General features: G+C 54.3%; 1 long non-coding RNA gene across 4 annotated transcripts; it reads right to left on the bottom strand.

Annotated features, from left to right (window-relative positions):
• Window positions 1–57: 57 nt before the first annotated feature.
• LOC121106530 lies at window positions 58–7,486 on the bottom strand. Of its 4 annotated transcripts, none has more exons than XR_005843630.2 (4): window positions 7,232–7,338; window positions 6,567–6,714; window positions 1,607–6,380; window positions 58–125 (listed from the first exon to the last, which is right to left on the bottom strand). It is a non-coding gene; the product is annotated as an uncharacterized LOC121106530 (long non-coding RNA). The 4 variants fall into 4 exon arrangements; XR_005843632.2 differs by lacking the exon at window positions 58–125 and adding an exon at window positions 134–462; XR_005843633.2 differs by lacking the exon at window positions 58–125 and adding an exon at window positions 1,167–1,181.

Here is a 7,486-nt window from a genome sequence, read left to right on the forward strand (position 1 = left end):
GAGCATGAATGTTTCTGCCTCCAAGGAAACAGACACTCACAACTTACCTCTGGGTTGTCCCAGAGGCACAGGCACAAAATCCGGATCCAAACGATCATCCGGAAAGGGAGCACCAAGTTCATCTCCTAGAATCAAGAACACATGAAAGAAGGTCCCATTGGATGGTGTGATCTCCTTCTCCCTCAGTAACTGGATGTTGCTGGGCCGTGGAACGGGATGGGAGAAGGACTCAGGTCACGATTCCCAAAGTTGCAGAGTGGCCAGGATGACCTGTAGGCTGGCACCTGGCAGCGTACACAATACTCTCTCCAGGCCATGTGCCACATCCCTCACGGACCGCATGGAAGAAGATGCAGCTCCTGGGGGCTTTCTTACTGGGAGGCCTCCAATGCACAGGAAGGTCACACTGAAGCACTGGAGGAAAGCACGCCTGTCTCTTCCTCTGGGCTGTGGGCCGGGGCTCTGTGTTGGAAACTGGGATTCATCTACGGGGAGTACCATGAGCCTGGAGCAGAAATGCTCACGCTTCTCCCAGCACACATCTGCCAAGCTCTCCCCAGGACATCTCCCACGACGAAGGCTGTGCTCCAGCCAGCAAGCAGCAGAGCCATGGCCCGGCATGGCTGGAGCCAGCCCTGAGGGAGCAGCGCTGCCACGGGCTCTTGCCCGGCTCCTGCGGTGCTGCCCATCGCCCCCTGCCCAACACCACCCCCCATGGAAGGCCAGCCCCAGGGAAGTGTGGCACAGGGCCGTGGGGACACAGCCTGACTTCTTGCCCCCACTGCTGCTCAGTCCGTGTCCCATCTCTGCCCACCCACCTGCTCCCGGTGCTCGCCACGGAGCAGCACAGGTCTCCCGGAAACACATGGCCATCAGTAGGAGGAAGAGGACAAAGCGTGCAGGGCCATGGCTCCCCACACTCGCACCATGCTTCCAACACCACCGCTGCAGCCACAGTGAGCGTCGCACAGAGCAAAGCCTGCGGCACAGGTACAGCGTCGCAGCCAGGCCTTGTGAGCTCACGGCACAGCACCGCACAGCCATTGGACGGGGCATTGTGACCTCACGGCTCCGAGATTCCGGGTGGCGGCTCCCCCGCGGGCTGCTGCTCTTGTGATGTGCTGCACCAGGGCTGCGTGGGGCCCGTGCTTACGTCATAGAAACGCAGAATCATAGAGCGGCTTGGGGTGGAAGGGACAGCAAAGAGCTTAGAACCCCAACCCCACTGCCGTGGGCAGGGATGCCACCCACGGGGTCATGCTGCCCAGAGCCCCACCCAGCCTGGCCTTGAACACCTCCAGGGATGGAGCATCCACAGCTTCACTTGGCAAACATTTCTAGGGCTTCAACAGCCCCCAGGAGGGAATTATTTCCAGCTCGGTGCACCCATGACACCTCAGGCCATTGGGGAAGAGATGCAATATGGAAATGGGGCTCTGGATCAAGGACTGCTATTGCACAGGTTATCCATGCGTAGTCAAACGTGCTGCAATTAAGCAAGCCAAGCGGAATAAAGCCTCTCCAGTATGGAGGATGATGGCTGAAATACAAACACGGGGAAGCTGACCTTCTCACAGACCTGCCAAGTCAAGTGTCACGTGCTTACGTTTTTGTTGATAGATCTGCAGTTTCATCTGTTTTCCTTCAGTTTTCCAGCACCTTGGCTAAGGACATCCCCTTTCCTGCACCAAGTATATTTCCCACACGTAGCTTGCTTCCAAGCCTGCATTTAGTAGCAGAAATTGAAGGCTTGCTGGTTGGCACCTCCCATCACCAAAGTCCCCCAAAGTGAACTCACTGCTGCTGGCAACTGGACGCTTGGTGCCGAGAGGACCGTCACCTATGGGGTCCCACCTGGGTCTCCAGAAGCTGTTGCACTTTTGGAAGCAGAGCATCCAAATACATTGCCTATATACATCCAATACAGTGTCCATACAACACTGCCATTGAATCAGAGCCTGCCACTTTCCCTATGACCAGGCAAAGTGCGTGAAGGCAAGCTGAACTGCTGAACCAGGCACCACATGGGGCTTATGTATTTGTGTCAAAAGACAGCATACATTTTCTCACTCATCTTGTCTGGCTACCTGGTGACAATAAGCCCTGCTTAGTGCTTATTTCAAAAGGGCAGCAGGTCCTCGCTGGCCACGTGCAGGGGCTTCTCAGACACATATGCCAGCGAGGTGTGGGCACAGCCGGTAGAACAGCTCCTGGTGGTAAGTTTTGGGCACAGAGCACTGCAGCGCCCGGAACAAAGCCAGCAGCAGGCAGATGAGAGTGAGGCAGATGTGGGGAAGAAGGGGGTGGAGAATGGGGCAGGTCAAACATGCCCCTACCCCATAGTGGCACGCACACACGCCGTACAGAGGGGACAATCAGGATCAGCTGCACAGCCATGGTCACGCAGGGCAGCGGGAGACCAGGAGAGGGGCACAGCAGGAACGCAGCAGCACAGACTGGGCCTGGGCCCGCTGCTCCAGGGACACCCGTCCCTACAGAGAAGCTTCCCAGGCAGTCTCAGTGCTGACTGACCCTCTGGCATTCAGCGGGCCAAATGGAAGCAAAAATAACAAGAAGAATCAGACTTAGTTTTCAATAAGAAAGATTCTAAAATGGGACTTCACTTCTTAAGTTCTTTACTACGAATAAAAGCGCAAGTCTACCCTAAATATAGCACTATTAAAATGTGTATACTTTTTTTTTTTTTTTTTTTTCCAAAAAAAATAAACCTACAACTGCTGATACCTTTTCTCGCATGTCAGGTGGGGCTGGGGCTGCAGCAGCCCTGCCTCTTCCCAGTCATGCCTGCATTGGAAGGGTCCTGGAAAATCTCACAGAATCATAGAATGGCCTGGGTTGAAAAGGACCACAATGACCATCGAGTTTCAACCCCCCGGCTATGTGCCAACCACCAGAGGATCGCCAACCACCAGAGCAGGCTGCCCAGAGCCACTTCCAGCCTGGCCTTGAATGCCTCCAGCGACGGGACATCCACAACCTCCTTGGGCAACCTGTTCCAGTGCGTCACCACCCTCTGGGTGAAAAACTTCCTCCTAATATCTAACCTAAACCACCCCTGTCTCAGTTTAAGACCATTCCTCCTTGTCCTACCACTATCCACCCTCAAAAACAGTCGTTCCCCTTCCAGTTTATACGCTCCCTTCAAGTACTGGAAGGCCACAATGAGGTCCCCCTGGAGCCTTCTCTTCTCCAAGCTAAACAAGCCCAGTTCCCTCAACCTTTCCTCATAGGAGAGGTGCTCCTGCCCTCTGATCATCTTAGTGGCCCTCCTCTGGACCCGCTCCAACAGCTCCACACCCTTCCTCTACTGGGAGCCTGTAGAGCAAATAAGGATACGGATATAAGAAACTATCGCCTTTGAAAAGGAATAATCAGAGATGAACAGGAAGCTTACCCGTGTCCTAGGGCTCGCCAAAAGGGCTCCAAGAGGAGTGATCTTCAGAGAGCGATCCTTCCTCCGTGGCAGTCAGCCCTTAAATGGGGTTTAGGAGAGGTGGAGCCTGGCTCCACCCCTTCCGGTCACACAGGTGGAGTTGCAGTTCAACAGGTCTCATACAGGGCCCCAGGCCTGGGTGCAGTACTCCAGATGGGGCCTCACAAGAGCTGAGTAGAGGGGGACAACCACCTCCCTCTCCCTGCTGGCCACCTCTTTCTTAACGCAGCCCAGAACACACTTGGCCTTCCGGGCTGCCAGCACACACTGCTGGCTCACGTCCAGCTTCTAAAATCACACAACGCTGGAATGGTTTGTGTTGCATGGCTCCCTGAAGATCACAGAACCACTGGATTTTTGTACGTTGGAAGTGTCCTTGAAGATCACAGAACAATAGGATGGCTTGTGTTGAAAACGTCCCTGAAGATCACAGCACAGTAGACTATCCTTGGTACACTATCATTGGTAGAGGGCCTCGAGGATTTGGCAGTACCTGAGAGGCATCCCAACCCAGAGGAGATGCTGGTCATAACCTCCACCACCTCTCTGGGCAACCCGTCCCAGGGCTCCCCCACCCTTACCGTAAAGAAGGTCTTCCACATGTTTGCATGGAACTTCCTGTGCTCAAGTTCTAGGCCACTGCTCATTGTCCTCCGCTACGCACCACCGAGAAGAGCCTGGCCTCATCCATTTTCCTCCCACTTCCCTTCAGATATTGATTAACACTCGCTTTGAATCTCTAGTTATAGGGTCTGAGACGATGGAGATCTGACGGCTACTTTTCCATACCAGCCCCCTCGCATGGCAAAATCTTCTGGTTCTTTCTACCAGTTGTGCAAACCCCAGAACTTGCTGGACTCACGGATTCCACGCTACCCCACCTGAGCCGTGATTCGTGTTCACGCGTCCCAGGCTGTCAGACGACGACTTGACCCCAGGATTGTTCCTGGGCAGTGGGGCGCAAAGCAGGAGTCAGATACAACTAGGGCATCCCCTAATGTTCCAATTCATTGCCCCTTGCTACCCAGAGGCAAGCAGGGGCAAGGGAAGAGGAGGAGTACCTCCACGTACCGGTCCTCCGCCTTTTGTCTCAGGAGAAGTGGTGCACCGAGAGGCCTGAGAGAAGGGGGAGAGAAGGTGTGGCAGTTGCACCGCCACAGTTGACACAGGCACTCCAGGCTTTAGGTAACAACTGTCCAGGAAGTCAGAACACCAAACCTTCCTTCCAAATGAGCCCAACACAGAGTTTTACTGAGCAGAGAGGGAGGAAGCAGCGTGCAATTTGAGCCTTGCAGGTGGGCATCCTTCTGTGCCAGAAGTTCTTTGTCCTCTTAATAGTGAAGGGAGTGACGTGTGGAATCAAACTCTGGAACCCACGTAAGGTTACAAAGCAGGTACGCTCATTACGGCGCCGGGTGCGGGGGGGGATATCTCCTCCTAACTCGCACACAGAGAAAAGCACTGGTTACATACTTACAGACATAACATCCACATATTCATTACGTTCCACAAAAATGGGCTGGAATTCTGAGAAACTATTAACGTATTGTCCCACCCTCTTGAGCACGCGTCCTAAAAATGTGGTGGGGGTCTCTGGCGGTCAGTGGATGAAGGCTCGTAGTCTACCTCGCTGTGAACTTCCGACCTTTTAAGGGGGGGTAGCCCGAACCAGCTCCTACTGGCGTTGTGTTGAGCTGAGACATCTGTTTCACCGTCCCATCTTCAACAACAGGAGCCTATTCTACTTTCTCATCGTTGTTTGGCAGCGAGTTTCCGTGGACTCTGCATTCTCTTCTTGAGCTTACGTGTCTGCAAGCATCTTGTCCTTCAGCGTGAATCCACTCCAGTTCTTTCCACAATATGGAAAGGCTGTTCTCATGATTCAGGAGACAGCTAGGGCTGGGGAATGGATGCATGGCACCTTAACTCTGACCAGCAAGGAAATCAGGAGAACGGAATGCAGACACTGCCAACTTCTACCGGCTCAAATCTGCTTCAAGACTCATTGCAAAGTCTCAGCTAGAAAAAGGATCACCTCAGTGTATCCAAGAAAAAGAGCAGCGCTTTTTGGGTTGGTTGGTTGGTTGTTTTATTGTGGGTGGTGTTTGTTTGTTTGTTTGTTTAATATACCACAAGACTATGCAGTTACACTGTCAGTCACCTCAGAGTGTTCCCAAAGGAGCTCATCCACGTCCTGCACACACTCCACCTGAACATCAAGTGGAGCAGGGGGTAGTCCTGCAGATGGAGTAACGCAGGAATTTTGACAGGATGTTGCTGCATGATGGAATCTCTGCATCCACTTATTCATCAAGTATCCAGCAGGAGAGCACAGAGCTCCGGAGGCATCGTTGTATCCAGTTCATCATCTGAAACCTCCGCAACCAAACTGGATGGGACCAGTCCTCTTGTGCCATCTGTCAGCTCTCCCTGAAACCAGACATTCTCATCCACAGCTCCAAAGACGTTAAGGTGTTGTCCAGCGGTCAGAGGAAGCTCGCTTTCTGGCTCCTCATTAGGACCCTCAACAGGATTGTAGCTGTGCCGAGCTAAGAATCTTTGAAATGTTGCTGATGCTTGTCCCAGAGAATGCAGGGTGAAGGACAAAAGCTCTGCTGCTGGTTCTCCGCTCTCACTTTCAGGGCCGTCCCCTGACAGAAAGCAGCACTCAGGACTGTTCCCGTGGACCTCTTTCACGGCTTTGAGTTCAAGCTCCAAGTCTTCCAGATGACTTTGAAGACCTTTGGCCTCTTGGATGGCAGAATGGAATGCACTGGGACGATGGCTGAGATTCTTCTTTGATGGGGCAAGAGTCTCTTCGGCTGCCTCTCCCAGCTCCGTTCTGCCCTCGTCTCCAGTTGGAACTCTCTCCTAGTTGGTATCAGGATGAGCCTGCTCTGCTGCTCTCTCTTCTCTCTTGCACACTCTGTGAGAATGAGTTTCAGAAAGCACTACTCACTGACAGGAAATAAGGGGAAACTTGAAAGACTTGGCAACGTAAGTCCTGGCCGTGTACTGCCAGCAACTGATCTGGCCGCCCAGGATCCTGGCACCACAAATGCTTCGTTGCCAAATGCAGCAATGAAAGTGTTCTGGGGAAAAGCCAACTCACACGTATTTTTGGCACATCCATATCACAGCACCACAGGCCAGCACCAGCGCAGACAGCAGCACAGCTGAGAACAGTACCATCGCTGCGATGTGGCGCCTTCGCGCAGATCTGCCAACAGCAGCCTTTGTGCTCGTCCCGGCATTCATCCCTGGGAGAAACGAGACAACGTCCCACGTTACCTTCACCTGCGCTACAGATAACCTCTCAGTGTGCTTCATGGACCCAGGAGATTTTCATCAGTGGGTGCCTCTGCCTCTGGCGCCCAGGCACCAGAGGACAAGAAGGACTGCTTCCACCTCTCGTTGGGTAGGGAGAGGCCGCACAGGCACTGCCCGTGTCTTCCTCTGGGCCGAGGGCTGGGGCTGTGCCCTGGGGTCTGGGCTTTGTCTGTGGGAAGCACTGCAGAGCAGAATCCCTCGCACTTTCCCCAGCGCACGCGTCCCGCGCTCTCCCGCAGGACACCCCCCCCCGGCTGAAGGTCGGGCTCCAGCCAGCACAGGGCACAGCCGGAGCCAGCCCAGGGGAGAAACACTCCTGCAGGCTCCTCCCACACAGGACCCCGCTCATCGCCCTCGGGTGGCTTTGCTCCAAAAGGGCAAAACTCACCACTCTCTGGGAACTGGGAGTGGTGGGAGCTGAGCAGCGTCACAGAGGCCTGCACGTACCTTCTCCGGCACACTGCTGGAACAACTCTCCACACCCCACTGAGGTCAGCCGTGTTCAGAGAGCCATCCCTGGCTTCTTTTACACGTGCCCTGTGCTCACACGCTCAGGTTCGGCTGCTGACCTGGCGTGGCAAGAGCAGGCAGCAAGAGCCTGCAGGCACACAGTGGCTCTGGTGAGTGACACTGGATGACCACGGACAGAAATTACCTGGCATGACAGTTGTTGGCGCTGCCTGCGTTCCTCTGCCCGAGACT

The sequence above is a fragment of the Gallus gallus genome, unplaced genomic scaffold, assembly GCF_016699485.2.
Source record: "Gallus gallus isolate bGalGal1 unplaced genomic scaffold, bGalGal1.mat.broiler.GRCg7b scaffold_120, whole genome shotgun sequence".
Taxonomy (NCBI): Eukaryota; Metazoa; Chordata; class Aves; order Galliformes; family Phasianidae; genus Gallus; species Gallus gallus.